The 13,004-nt window shown below is 43.1% G+C and overlaps 1 protein-coding gene across 2 annotated transcripts in view; it reads left to right on the top strand.

Annotated features, from left to right (window-relative positions):
• Atp8a1 (ATPase phospholipid transporting 8A1) overlaps window positions 1-13,004 on the top strand; it is a 221,120-nt gene that overhangs the window by 407 nt on the left and 207,709 nt on the right. The window lies entirely within an intron of this gene.

Raw genomic sequence — 13,004 nt, forward strand, 5'->3', positions numbered from 1 at the left:
TGTGTGTGTGTGTGTGTGTGTGTGTGTGTGTGTGTGTGTGTGTGTGTCCGGGAAGAGACATCTCGTCCCATCTTCCCCCGCAACTCTCCTCCCTCCCCCCGCCCCAGTGATCTGATTGTCGCCCCTGATCCCCAGTGGACCCTTCCTCCAGCTCTGCCTTCTGTGCGCTGGCAAACGCTTTCCAGGATCCCAAACCTCGGAATTTGTGTGCTGGCGGGAGCCCCAAGGTTTCCTTTCCACTGCAAGGCGACTGTTGAGTCTTCGCCTCCCATTGCGATCGCCCCGCGCTCCTCCCTCGCCAATAGCGCGCAATCTTTGCAATTTTCCTGTTCCCGATGAGCTTCCCCGGTCCCCTTGAATAGATTCCCCAAAACACTCGGCCAGGCCTCTAGCGCCCACCGTCTGCTTCTCCGGACATCACGGCTCCCCGAAGAGCCGGTTTGCCATTCCCAGGCTTCATGATTCTTTGATCCACAGTTCCCAGACTCTGTGGGCTGGAGGAGCCTTAATTGGGTTTGGGTGCTCGAAGGACACGCGCCTGCGTTGTGGTCTCTGCACGTCTGCCTCCTGTGGCTCACCAGGCTCTACGTGGGGGTTTCATTTTTGTTTTTCTTGTTGCCGAAGCCTGCACTTTGGCCGGCTGAGCTGATTTGAGTAAGGTGCGTGTGTGTGGCTTTCTTTGCTCCACCCAGGACCAGCTGTTGAGTGGTTCCACTTGTAGGAAGTGTGCAACAGATGCCCTAGGTGATGGGCAAGGGCGCCTTGGCAAAGGCTGGAAGCTGTGTCTCCTGACTGAGAAGCCCCCTGCCTCCTGTCTGGCGTGTGGCAGGCATTCAGTAAACAGTCCTTGTTTTTCTAGGGCAATAAACCGTGATTTTCTTTCTTTTGTTTCTTTTTCCACTGGTGGGTACCTCTGCGCCGGATCGCTGTAAGAGGTGGGATAGCGTGATTTTGAGACCCCCCCACCCCCACCCTTAACCTTGACAGTGAGATAGATGATAATGAAAGCTTCTGGGGCCAGTAGGAGGCTGCAGCATTGCTTTGGATTGGCACCTGTATTGTACAAAGCACTTTCACAACAATTGCCCTATGGGATCTTGCAACACTTGCGGAGCCTGTTGAAAGTGGAGCGTGATGGTTGAGGAAACCTGGCCCAGAATGGCCTAATGAGTTGACCAAGGTCAAACAGCTAGCTCAGTGGGACACTTGTATCAGGAGCTCTGAAAAAGCAAGCGCCCGGCTGCTTACTGAGTCTGTGTAGTACCATGCATCCATCCGTGTAGGGTCATCGTGCTGCATGGTGAATGACCCTTCTCTCTGTATTGGTTGATTTCACTTGATTGTATGCCAGTTGATTATATCTCTGGGACTGTGAGCTGGAGGTGTGGCTTGTTGATTGGCCTCCCATAGGTTCCTCTCTTAGGGAATAATCTCTTTTGACAGTCCCTGCTTGCTAGTGAGGGCCTTAGTCTAAACTGCAGTCCCCCTTGGCTTCAGCTGATGGGAACAGGATGGGCTCCTGACTCAAGGGCAGCCAACCCCTAAGTGATGCACAAGCTCATAATCTCGCGGTTTAGTAAAAAAAAAAAAAAAAAAAAATGATGCCCTGTGCTATCATGTCACTTCTGGAAAAATGAAGGTTAGAGGCAGAATGAAAATGGAAGCAAAGGGGCAGCGCTGAATGGGCTTGTAAGAGAGAAAATGGGTGACTGTAGTATGCCCTGGAAATAATACCTAAATGGGCAGCAGAAACTGCATAAGGAGCAGAGAATGGAGGCAAGGTCTAGCATGGAGGCCAGACCTTCATCCTCCTTTCTTAGTATTTTATTCTGAATTTCTGTGTAGGGTTAAACCATTTCCCCTCCCTTGGAGTGACCCGAGTGGATTTCTGTTCCTTGAATGCAGGCTGAACAGATGCACAACTACTGTGCTCTTGTAAGCTGTTTACAACCAAGCTGTAAAGAAAAGACAAAGGTAGGCAGTAGATTATCCTAGTGGGTAGGTTGATAATGGAACATGGTACTCGCTGTGGGCGGCATAGGTCTTGGGTAAGTGTAGGGCTTTAGTCTTTGCTTATTAATGGGCAGTGAGTAGGTATGACTGCAGAGCCGTCCTGTAGTGACAGCTTTGGATGTGGAGAGTCACGAGGGTCTTGTTAAATGTGGATTCTGATTTGGGAGGTCCAGGGTTGTGCCAGAACAGTTGCACTTATGACAAGCTTGAAGGGCGGGCTGCATGCTGCTAGCCTGCAAACAACAGTCCCTAAAGGGCATTGCCATCTGTGTGAGAACTGGGCAGTGGGGAAAGTGACTGCAATGGCTTGAAAGAAGTGGTTAAAATGAGCATGGCTTACATTAGACTTCAGGAATGTGGCTACAGACTGAGGGAAACCTGGAAGGAGGAGGGTGTGAGTTTGGACAGGTGGAATCCTGCTGGATCAGAGCATTCTGAATGCCAAGTGAGTCACTTGGATATAGAACTGAACATTTGGACACGATCTTAAGAGTTTTCCTAACCCAATTTCTCATTAGAGCATGACACTGAAACACAGTCACTGACTGGCCTCCCAGTCAAAGTGGAGCCAAATTCTTATAACAAAGTAGCATTCCCGGAAGAAACATGTTACAACAGTCAAGAAGCATGTTGAAGGGCTCTGGGGGGTCAGGTACCATGGATGATTGGCCATGGAGTAGAGCAAAGAAAATAGGGAAAGAGAACCAGAGTTTGGAGTAGGTAACTCAGTCATTCAGCAGATATCTGTCCAGTTCCTGTAAGAGCCCATCTAGGTCCTAGGGCTGAATCAGGGTGCACATCCTAAAGAAGAAGGAACAAACTGAAACAGATTGTTATTTGGCAAGACTTGTTGGAAAAATAGCCAAGGCCTGATGCATAAAGTGAGTGGATGGACTTGAGTACTAAGGGGGTTGGGTGGGCAAGCCTTCCTTGTAAAGGTGGCAGGAAGACGGTAGAGGACTCTGCTGTAGAGCTGGGAAAAGAATGTTTCAGGTAGACGAGACAGCCAGGGAGGAAGCCTCAAGGCAGGGGAATCCGGGGTGTTACAGGAGCACGGAGGGTGAACTCTACAGTGAGTGAAGGACAGGAGACAGACAGACAGATATACAGGAACATATACATATGATTTTTGTTTTTGAAGAGAGAGTTCTCAATAAGTTTTTTGTTTGTTTGTTCTAATATTCATGTTTATGAGCTCCCAGTGGGTGAAAACGCAGCTTTTGGGGCAGAATCCTGAAGAGACTGGGGCATACGGGTAGGCTGGGGCTCGTGTGTCTACTGCTGTTCTAATGCAGAAGTACGTTCTGAGGAGCTCTTTCTTACAGTCTTGAGCCTGATTAGTAGAGAGGAATCTATCAAACCAGCCAAAGAGTCTCCATACGGTAAGAGAATAACTCACATTTTATAATTATAACACACCCAAGTTGACCATGTTTGCTGGGTGTGATCATTCACACCTGAAATCTGAACACTTAGGAGGCTGAGGCAAGAGGATTGCTGTATATTCAAGGTCAGCCTGGGCTAGATAGTGAGTTCTAGAATAGCCTGGGCTATAGTCTTAAAAAAAAAAAAAAAAGCAAACAAAATTGGCATGTTTAAAAGAGTCTTAGAAATGGTGAAATCTGGTACAGGGAAATAAATCAAACTTGGGCAGCTTCGGTTCAGAGATAATACGGAAGCACTCATAGTAGATATATTTTTCAGAGAGCAAGAATATATAATACAGAAGGCCAAATACTTTAGGTTTCTTTCCTGCTATTCCAGATAAACCACATGGGTGTCTGAACACAGTGTTCACGATCACAGACTGAAATACCAGTGGCTCACATAGAATACCATTTTTCTCTCTCAAAAGCTATTGTAGATGCCAACCATGCCTGCCACATAAAGTCCTACAAGATGTTGGCTCCCTAGGCCTTTCTGCTTTACCATCCTGAACACATGACTTTCATGAAGTCAGCAGCATGGTTGCTGGGTTGCTGGGTATCAGCTACCTTATAGGAGTTTCATGAAAGAAAACCATGGAAGGGGGATAAAAGACTTTCCTGAAAGTAGAACACAATGACAAATGTCTCATTTGCATTCACTCCCATTTGTGGGAGAAGCTGGGAAATGGAGTTTTCCAGCTGAGCACATTACTCAGTGTTGTGTTACTAACGAGAAAGGGAAAATGGCTACAAGGCAAACAACAAGCTCAGTCATAACCTGGTACCCAGACTGCCAAAGGCTCTTGCCTGAAGAAAGCAGAGACAGTTTTAGAGCCCATACTTTACAAAATAATCAGCATGATGTTGTCCAAAACTGAGGAACTATCCTTTAAAACAACAAAAAGCAGACATCCCCAGTGGCTTCTGTTGTTTTCTGTTGAGTATTCTAAAGCAAAAATACTAGACTAGTCATGCTTGTGTAAAACATGCTAAGTGATGTACTTAGAACCTCTAGGCTTTCATCTTTCTCTCAGCAAATGGCAATTTTAAAATGTCTGCGATGCTATAGAAAACCGTGTTCGGTTTACTTAAAAGATAACAAAAGGAACAAGGTAAGTCCTTGTAAAGGACACATTTAGGAGGCCGTTTCAGTTCTCTAGACCAAACGTGACTAAATTGCCTTGTTCTTTTGGCCATCAAGTGCTGGGTACCCGCTGTGTGATGGCTAATTGGGGGCTGAGACATAGAGGATGAATGAAAGAACCCGTGGATCCATATCCACATCCCAAGGAGTGCCACGTAAAGTCCTACTATAACCAGGAGTGAGCGTGGTGATCCAATCTCTGTGTGTCATTTAGTTAGTGTAATTCTGAAGCATACTAAGTGCAGTAGCCTGAATTGAGTTGTCTAACCTATAGAATAGAATCCACCTGCATTTACAGACATGGAAATTTGATGCCTGTGCCTGGTTAAGAGCCCAGGAAAGTTTGCGCAGGCTGAAGAGGCTTGTGAAGGCTGTGAGGAATTTGCTGTGTGCATCTCTGCTGAGGATCCTGTTAGGATGCATGTCAGTGTGGGGATGTCGTTGGCTTTGGCTTTCATTCTTCACTCCCCAACAAATGAACCTTTCTGTGTTCTTACCCTCTGGCTAGCAAACATGCCAAGGGCAGGGATTTCTGTCTGTTTTGTTCAGTGATATATCACCCTAGATCGGAGAGCACTAATGGACCCAAACAGCAGCTCCACTCCGCCAGTTTGTTGGGCTTACTTATAGGACACATGTCAGAAAAGTCTCCCGGGTGTCATGAGTGAGGATATTCTCAGAGCTGCATAGGAGTGTCCCCTTCAGTTTACCTTCTATCCTGTATAGACTCTACGGGAAGTAACTTGAACTAATTCTTTGGCTAGCAAGTGTTATGTATCCACTGTGGGCTAGCTAGTTGGGAGCTGGGACAAAAACTGCAGTGAATGAGTGAAACTTAAAGATGAGTTCCTAAAGCAATGACTGGCACATATTTAAGATCAATATTGTTGAATTCAAGACTTGGTACTATTTTTCTAGAGTTTGGCATTTTTGGTTAGCCTATAGTTTACTAAGAAGTTTAGGCCATTTGAGTTTTTTGTGTGTGTGTGATTTTTATTTGTTTTGTTTTTGTAAAACAACTCTTGAATAGGCATCTTTACACACCATAGTGTCCTTTGTGAATTATTTCCTTAGGCAGTCTCTAAAAATGGGATTTCTAGGATAAAACTTTGTGTGTCTTAATAACTTTTGATATAAAATTCAGATTTGCTGGAAGGGTTATTTTACTCTAGACTTCCATTGGAAATAATCAGAAGTGCCTGTGTCCCTGGCTCTTCGCTTCAGTCCGTGGTGTGTGTTTGTTTTTCAGTTATTGTTATTCAGATAAATATGCAGCAGAGGAAGTTACCTCAGTAAGTCTAGTCCTCATTTAATTACCAACCATGTGTAGTATTTGACTTGTTTCTGAGTTGTTTATTTGTGTTCCTGTAACAAAATTTATTTTAGATTACTATTTTCTATTTTGTTAATGTATAAGAGTTATACAAAATAAAGAGCTCTGTTGTGGCATCCCCATGCTTGCTAAGACCACACTTTGATCACACTGGCCTTTCTCTTCTACCCCCTCGTCCCTCCTTCATCCCTCCCCTAACCTCCTTCTCATTTTTTGCATCTTTTTCCCCACAGATTCCACCTGTTGGAGAAAACATGACACTTGACTTTTAAGAGCTTCTTGTAGGTTAGAGATTTGAACTCTCTCCTGATGCGTTAGCTTCGTAGTAGTTTTGCATGTATATGAGTTAATCTTCTATATGTTGTATGTGTGCAGATACATGTGGAGGTCAGAGAACAAGTTCAGATGTCGTTTCTCAGCAGCCGCCCACCCTTTGATGTTTTGAGACAGGGTCTCTCACTAGTCTAGAACTCTCCACAGAGGATAGGCTTTCTGGCTGGGGAGCTATCTGGCTAGGGATCCAGGGGTCCTTCTGTGTCCATCTCTTAAGATTTGGGATTACATGTGTGCACCCCCAAGCCTGGCCTCTTTCTCGTGGCTTCTAGGGTCAAACTCAGGTTCCTGTACTTGGAGGTCAAGCATTTTACAGACTGAGCCAGGTCCCTAGCCACAAGTTACCTTGTAAGAGGTATTGTCTTCTAGATTTTTCCCCTTGACATTTCTTCTTTGCTATCACTTTTCATTTCAAGATGACAAGTTTTTAACTTAGATTTTTTTTTCTTCCAGTGTTTCTAGGTTTCATTTTAAAAGGTCCTATTTCTAAGTTCTGGGGAGGGTTCACTTTCATGAGTGATGTCAGGTCATGGTCTGATTTTTTTTCCCTCATAGTTCTCTCTCTTCAGCATACTAGCCAAATATTTAATTGTCTGGTTTTCCCATTGTGGTTTGGGGTACATCTTTCTGTAGTTGATCTTTTTCTTCCTCCCTTAGCCCCCCCCCCCCCCGGCTGGTTAGTTTTCTGTCAACACAAACTAGAATCATGCGGGAAGAGGGAACCTCAACTGAGAAAACACCTCTTCCAGATCTCCTAGTAGACAAGTCCACGGACATTTTCTTGCTTAATGATTGGTGGCAGGGGTGGGGGTCAGCCTTCCGCGAGTGGTGCCATCCCTGGGCAGTGGCCCTGTGCAGTATAAAAGAGCATCAAGGGCGAGCCAGCAAGCAGCATGCCTCCATGCTTTCTGTTTCAGCCCCTGCCTCCAGCTCCCTGCTTGAGCTCCTGCCCTGGCTTTTCGTGAAGACAGACTGTAACCTATCAGCCATATCCACACTTTCCACCCCAAGTTGCTTTGGGTCACAGTGTTTATCACCCAAATAGAGAGTAAACTAAGGCAGACCCTGCCACTCTACGTTAGTCTGTTTTATTACCTAATATCTAATTCCTTTATAGCAACTTAATAAACGTCCATTCTTCTGTCTTACTCTTGTTGATCTTTCTTCTAACAGTTTTTTGACTGTTTTTATGTTTATTTGCACACCCAAAATTTTGAATGTACCTTTAGTCAAGCTAAAAAAATATGCTGAGTTGTGTTTATTGGTACTGATTGCATTAAAGGTATAATTTTAAACTGAGAAAGTTGTTATTATTCTACGCTGTGTATGTTCAGTTTCTCTACATTCATTTGATTTTTTTCTTACATGTGCTGGGGAACATTTTCTTAGCAAACCGTACTTATCCTAATAAATTATACAAATGCATTTGTTTTATGTTGTGTTGTATTGTATGTAGACACTGTGATTTTTTTTGTTTGTTTGTTTTAAACTTTATGTTTTTCTTTGTAACTATTAGAACTTGTGAAGTATAAGCTACTGACTTAAAAACAAACTGTCAGTTAAACCATCTATGTAAATGTGTCTTTTATTTGCCTGAACTAATTGTCATCTCTGAGGCTTACTGCCTCTGTCTGCTAATGTAGGACTAGTCATGGAAGCAGAGCCTCCGTACAATCTAAACTAGGCTTAGAATGTTTTCAGCATCTGAACAAGCTCACCCATTCTAGTTCTTTCTGAACTCTGGCTGGCTGGTTCAATTCAGCTGTTCTGGCTCAAGCTCCTCTCCAGATTTCTCTTAGCTTCTGACTTTTTGTTCTGCTTGGCCTCAAATTAACTCTAGCAATCTGTCCTAATCTTCTGGCTCCTCCTCATTCTCTGTCTCATCCACCTTATTCTCTCTACAACCTGTCTCTGTAAAACTGTCCTGGTAAAATTGCCTCTGCCCTGACTGCTCTCCTTTAAGTCACTTCTTTTTCCTCTCTCTTCAAAGTTGGGCATATTCTACCTGACAGATCTTTATTTGATGTGTCACTTTGTCTGCCTCTCAATTAGATATCACTTTCAAACATGACTGCTTCCTTCTTCCAACAAACTTTACCTTGTTTGTTTGGGATTAAAGGTGTGTACTGAGGGCCAGAGTAGCCATGCTGCTGGATTAAAATCCTGCTACACAGCTAGTTATTTTAATTCAAGTGTTAGCCAAGTAATTGGTGTTAAATGGAAGTTGATTTGGAATAAAAATTTAGCATTCATAAACCTAAAAGAAATTTAAAGGAAATAGATAAATTAGTTTTAATGATATACTTACTTTTACTCAAACATTAAATGTGATAATGTAAGTGGTATGTGTAATATATTTAATAATACATAATATCTACATAAGTGACATATACCGATATATTTGCTTTAACCTAATATACCCAAAATACTATCACTTCGTCATGTTATGTTTTATACAAATAGATACAAAAAAATTGTCATGAGGCGGCTTCCCTGATTATTTGTGCTAAGTTCCACAGGTGTGATGGGCACATTGTGTTTATAATGCATCTCAGTTTGGATTGAGCCTGCTTCGGATGCTCAGTAGATACATCTGGCGGCCCTATAGCACAATGGAACTATGCTTAGAACCTCTAGCATGTGCTCACATCTTAGGATTGCCTTGAATGTTCCAATATATACAACTTTGCAGTGAAAACTGTGGCTCAGACTTATTAAAAACTACATTAGAATAGAGATCAAGCCTTCAAGCTTCCTTCCTTGCAACTTATTCTAATGAATTATAACAGGAGGCAACTGGCATCTGCTAACACCTCTTACATCATGTTAGTGCATCAATAGTAGTGTTTTGGATATGACCCTTGTGACAGTTTAAGGATTTGATGTGAGTACATTGTGGAATCCTGTCTTTTAAAACCTGTAGTTTTGTTCTTGGTTTTTTAAAAATAGATTTAATAGACAAAAGGCATCTTCCTTACCATGGTATTCATCTTTATTTAACTGATAACACACGTGTGAAATGGATGTAACTTTTGACCGCATGCTTTTATGCCAGGCACTTTTCACCTTCATCCTTGTTGGTCTGAAGGACTGTAGAACTGGGCTTCATGGATTATTTACACCTCTAATTGACTTGGCAAAGAGAAGTGTCGGTGTTAAGTTAAACCTTTATTCATTGTTTTGTGCACACTGTCTTTGAAGATGGCTGATCTTGAGTTTTCTGGGACCATGCATAATGGTATCAGATTAGTCAGGTGATACAGAATCCAGGCAGACGCTGCTAAGAAAGCCACAGCCAGCCTCTGTTCTGGCCAGGGAACCACTTCAGTGGGTCAGACCTGCCTAGGTAGAGTATAGGATTGGCTCACACAAAGCAAAGAAACTGAAGTGTGCAGGGTTGAGTCCAAGCGGTGTTTTGACTCCAAGCTGGAAGAGTTGAGTTTGTAATTGGCTTAGGCCAAGTTCCCAAGGTAGAAAGGGCTTGGTGTAAAAGAAGTTTCCTTCCAGCCGGCTTTTCTCCTCTTGGCACCTCTCAACTCCCACTGAGATTTAGCCTAACTCCAGTCTTGATAATCTACAGAGCTCTGACTTAACATTCTAAAAACAGGATACAATGAATGTGTTGGGGTGTTTTTTTTTTCCTACATCCTCTTCAACATTTGTTGTCAGATTCCTTTATACTTGCCGTTCTGACTCAGAAGAGCAAACTAATGCAGCCATTATGAAAATCAGTATGGAGTTATCCTCCAAAAAGAACTACTATATGACTCATCTGTACCACTCCTGGACACATACCCAAAGGACTCCATATTCTATCACAGAGAACTTTTACATTCATGTTTCTGTTGCTGCATTCATTTTGTCAAGAAAATGGAACCAGCCTGGAGGTCCGTCAACAGATGAACAGATAACAGTAATGTGACACATATATTCAATGGAATATTACTCAGCGTTGAAGAAAAAAATGAAATCATGAAATTTGCAAGAAGATGGATATATCTGGAAAGTATGATATTTAGAGAGGTACTCAAACACAGAAACACAAAATCCTCTCTCCTATGTGTGTCTTGCCTATCATGTAATCATATGTTTATGTAGACAGGTATAAGTGTGAATAAAGTTTTAGAAAGGATACAAGAGAGGGTAATATTTGGTGACTAGGAAAGATGGGGTGGTGTGCAGAAGAACACATAAGACTGGAAAGAGGAAAAGAAACTAGGGCAGGGAGACTACAAGCGGGAAACAGAGATAGCAGGGAGTGTGGGAAAGAGGAAGGAGGCACATGAGAACACTGAGAATTTTGTGATCATATGGAGTGTGTTCTTTGCTGTTTTTAATTTGTTCCGGGGGAGGGGTTTGTGACTTGAAGTCTTCTCTGTTTTTCTTTGGTTTAAAAGTATCAAATCATTCTATTATAGTGTTATTTAATATGTAAGTTACATTGATACACATAAAATAAAGTGTTAATAAAAGTAAAAATATTTACACACGCACATTCATTGTCACCATTTCCCCAGCCCCTGCCTGTAACACTCATTGTTGGAGCCCAGGAACAAGTGCCCTTTCTTCACCCAAGATGCTGGTCCCTAACACAGCGTGGACTCCAGGACTTTGCACATGTGAGCAATTCCAATGCTGACCCAGGCACACCTACCAAGGCTTCTGAATAACATTGCATTTTCTCCGTTGCTGCTCTTGGACATCTAAACCCATGGACCTCAAGTGGCAGAGCATGAGTTCTGAGGGCATCCATTCCCTGTGATGGCATCTCCTGGATTTCTTCTGTTCCTATGGTGCCATCCAGTAGCTGGGATCAGCTACCCTTTCCAGTTCTTTAGTGTATTGAACTCTCTTTTTACTTCAGGCCGTGTCCTATTTCTGATCAAAGAAATAAAACATCTCCCTATATAAATTTACCCAAATTTGGTGTGTTGTGCCTTATTATGGATATTTTGGCTTCAGTCTGTCACCTATGCCACAATTGTAATGTTTTCAGGTAAAATCTGTCCATTTTACCAATTTTGTTTATTTCCACTGCTGTAGACAGACATAATAAATGACACAGAAAGACTGCGTGTCATCTTTAGTGCAAAGTTTGCTCAATATGAGGGCAGTGGCCACTTGTGTGTGAACTGTATTTTTTAAACTTTTTTTAAAATTTCAATTTATTTACTTTACATTCCAAGGGTGTCCCTCTCTCCTCTCCTCCCAGTCCTTCTCTTGCCCTTCTTTCCTCTTCCCCTCTCCCTTTTTCTCCAGAATAGGGAGTCCCCCCTCCCCCCATATCAGCCCTCCCCAGCACATCAAGTCACCGTGGATCAAATGTTGTGTGACAGTGATGTGCAGCAGTGTCCAGTAATAACGCTGGCATAGATGCCTGAGCTTACCTGATGTCAGAAGGGGTGAGGCTTTGAGTGTGGAAGGCCACAGAGGTTACCAGCTAAGAATCCAAGAGCACGCGTGTGTGGCTGGTAAAGTTCTTACCGTATCACCCAGCTACTGAGTGGGTCTAACTTCGCTCCTTTTAGTTCCCCTCCACAGCAACGGTCAAGTCCACCGTGATGGAATTCAGCTGTTGCATTTGGAAGCTTTTCTTTCAAATTCTGAATTGATCATTCAATTCAGTCTGGCCAAATGCAGGGCGCAGGGGCTTTGTTTTTGGCGTGCTCTGTTCACTCTGCGAGCTCGTAGGCTGTGAGTGGCTCCAGTACTCACGTTTTGCCAACCTTCTTGCTCTGCTTATGTCGAGGTAATTGTTAGGTCCATCCTATGTCGGAGGGCCGAAATTCTTTTTCTGCTAAGGGGGAAGCTTAGCCACCTGTCAAAAAAAGGTCATGGAAACACCTTTAGCGACTCTATTTCCAGTGAATACATTCACTTTTGTAGTCATTGGTTCATCCAGCCATGGTCTTCGCTATGTGTTAATCCACAGGGTGAGAACATAGCCATACCTCAAATCTCAGTTCACCTTCCTCCCTGACTGGCTGAGGTAGCCCCCTCCCCTTTTTAGACTTTTTAAAAAAATTTTTATATTAATTACATTTTATTCCCCCGCCCCATAGCTCCCTCCCTCCTCCTCTCCCAATCCATCCCTCCCTCCCCCTTCTCTATGCATGCCCCTCTCCAAGTCCACTGATAGGGGAGGTCTTCCTCTCCTTCCTTCTGATCCTAGTGCCTTTTTAGACTTTTAATTTGACCAGTGTGGTTTCTTTATGACTACCTGGGTTGGGTCTGGCTTCAGGATGGGGGACAGTGGCCACTGCTAGTGGTGAAGGGTCTCATTTCAAAGCTCTGAGGATTGGAAAATATTGTTAGGCTGCCTGGGATGGAGTGCATTGTGTACAAACTTTGTGGGACTTTTTTTTCATGTAACCATGCCTATCCTTATTTGTTTGTGCATTTTAAAATAGTCCCTTATTACATAATAATGTGGCTTCTAATTTACAGTGCAATTTTCTTTAACTTAAAAAAGGATTTATTACACATGTGTGAGTGTGTGCGTGCGGGTGTGTGTGTGTGTGTGTGTGTGTGTGTGTGTGTGTGTGTATGGTAGAAGTCAGAGGATAGCCTTGTGTAGATGGGTCACTCACTGAATCTTTTCATAGATTCTTCGAATTAGATCCATGCTACCAGGCTTGCGGGGAAGTGTCTTTATCTGCTGAGACTTCTGGCTCTGGCTGACCCTGTTTTTGTATTATTTTTATTGTTTCTTCTTCTTCTTCTTCTTCTTCTTCTTCTTCTTCTTCTTCTTCTT

The sequence above is a fragment of the Psammomys obesus genome, unplaced genomic scaffold (assembly GCF_907164565.1).
Source record: "Psammomys obesus unplaced genomic scaffold, mPsaObe1.curated_primary_1811, whole genome shotgun sequence".
NCBI classification, from domain to species: domain Eukaryota; kingdom Metazoa; phylum Chordata; class Mammalia; order Rodentia; family Muridae; genus Psammomys; species Psammomys obesus.